Below are 2,565 nucleotides of genomic sequence, written 5' to 3' on the forward strand. Positions count from 1 at the left end.
TTTATTTAATACAGGGTCTGCAGGATCTCACTGCGCAGATCAGACTCATAGTGATCCTCCTGTTTTCAGCCTCCCAAACTCTGGGATTACAGGCACCTACCTCCCAGCCCTGTCTCGATTGCTGTCTCAGGGTGCCCCAGGCATGGCATGGGGATTGAAACCCGGTCTCCTAGCGCTTGCCTAAGCAGGTGCTTTAGTGCCCTGAACTATCTGGCGGGGTCTCCATTGAGTTATTTGAAAGAAAGCTTGCACCTGAAATGTACGGGGCTGGAGTGCATTTTATAATGCATGATGTCAGTATCTCTCTTTGAAATGAAAAGTCAGAGGCTGAGGTTTTTGCTCAGAGCGTGCGAGGCCCGCATTCAGTCCTCAGCCGCCTCCTTCTGGGACACGCTAATCTAGCAGTAAAAACCAAGGCCAGTAGGAAGGCCGCGGGAGCTTCAGGCTTCCAGGCAGCCGAGAGGAAATTCCCTAGCGTGCTCCCTTCTTCAGATCACCTCACGGCTCAGCGGTCCTTTCACTTGAGCCCAGCCCCATCTCCAGGGTTCCTAGAACACTGCATTGATAAAGTATTTTTCACCCTATTCTTACCCCATGATATGTGATTTATCAGAACAGACCCTCTCCTTCTTATATGTAAAGGTGCTGTTTCATTATTATTATTTTTTAATTAATTATTTAATTTACAGTGTATTTGGTACAGGGTTTCACTAAGCAGCTCCAAATCGTCGTGATCCTCCTGTTTCAGCCTCCCCCTGGTCCTTGCGTTTGCTGGGCAGGCGCATAAACCACTGAGCTAGCTCCCCAGCCTCACGGTGCTGTTTCTTATGTAAAATTAAGCCTTGAACTGTCCATGTCCATCATGGGCAGGAGGCCACCTAATCACAGAAAATCCAGCTTGGAAGAGACCACCATGAAGCTCAAGGTTGATTTGCCTTTCAGCACCTCCAAGATAGCATGTGTGATTGTATCTCATAATTCTAAGGGCAAAATTTTTCCTCTCAAAAATCATGAAATTATGATGTGCCTTAAAATAATAGCATATTATAATTTAATTGGTGGCATTTTTTTTGTTACAGTGCAACTTATAACTAGCGATAATTCAGTTTTGAAAATAAGTTGTTACGGGCCGGGGAGATGGCTCAGTAGGATAAGCGCCCAACTGTCAAACTCAAGGATCTGAGTTCAATCCCCGGTTCCGCAAAAAAAAAAGAAAAAAAAAAAGAAAATAAGTTGTTACATGTTATCAACCCAAAGTTATTTGATATTGTTAATGCGCTGTGTCATGTGGAACCAGCAAGTGCTCTCACCATGAAGCTCTCATTGTTCATGTTTGTTTCGCTCACCTCTTCCTAATGTGTTACCAACACTTTTTTTTTTTTTTTTTTTTCAAAACTGGGGATTGAACTCAGGCCTTTGCGCTTGCTGGGGAAGCGCTTATTCTACTGAGCCATCTCCCCTGCACTATTACCAACATTTGAGGAGATTCTTCTCTTAAATTGAAGGCTGTCGCCAAGAATGGCATTTTCAAAGTGACAGTCTGCTTTTCTATTTATTACTCATGACCCTAACGATATGACCAATTTCTTATTTGCAGGTAACTTTTCATTTAGCATCATTTTGCTTTGGTTGTTCATTCTTTCTCTCTCTCCCTGGCCTTTCAAACTATTACTTTCTTACCTTAGAACAATTTTCTGGATTCAGACTCTGATAAAGCTTTTCTGAGAGATGTTAAATCTCGATTCAGGTGACAGCTCTCTCAGCCTCACCGCTGTCTTTTGCAGAAACCTGTTCACCTCAGTGCTGGGGGAAGGCCAGCTAAAGATACACACAGCCTTGTACTTTCTTAACTCTGAAGCACTGACGTTCCTGTGCATGATTAATAGTCTCAGGAGACACCTTTAGTAACAGCTAGTTTTAACTAATTTCCTGAGCAATGACGCAAAGCACCCCCACATACTGAGTTAAGCTAGGATGAGTTCTTTTATTTCTACTATACATCATTATTGTATCTTCTCAATCCTGATAGTATTGGCTCTACTGTTCAAATAACCTTACACAGAAAAGAATAATATCAAGGTCACATTGCGAGCCTTTGACAAGGTAGGGCAGCACACACCTATTTTGTAAGCCAGGTTCTCCATCACCACCACATTACTCACTATACACATGGTATGGTGTTCTCTTTTGTGGAGGCCACCTGAGCAGCTCTCCTTGAAAGAAGAGTGACTGTCTCCATTTTGACTGAACCTGACCCTATTTCCTATGTACAGAGCTGGCTAGGACTTCTGTTTATCAATTGGCCTTAGGTAAATGTAGGCCACCCACCTAGCTCAGCTCACAATGATCACCTATTTCCCACAATTCTCAGTCAGTCCTCCTCAAGCCACTCCCCCACTGAATAAAAACTGGGTGAGGCCCTGGTCCTGCCTCTTCCCTCTGGCCAGACTGTTACCTCTACTTACCATCTCCATGGAGGAGTCCTGAGTAATCATAACTATAGGAGGGAAAAGAAACACAGCCTATTGCTGGACATTGGCACAGGTCTCTTTGTCCTTCTCCAGC

This window comes from Octodon degus, unplaced genomic scaffold (genome assembly GCF_000260255.1).
Source record: "Octodon degus isolate 3935 unplaced genomic scaffold, OctDeg1.0 scaffold00124, whole genome shotgun sequence".
Lineage (NCBI taxonomy): Eukaryota > Metazoa > Chordata > Mammalia > Rodentia > Octodontidae > Octodon > Octodon degus.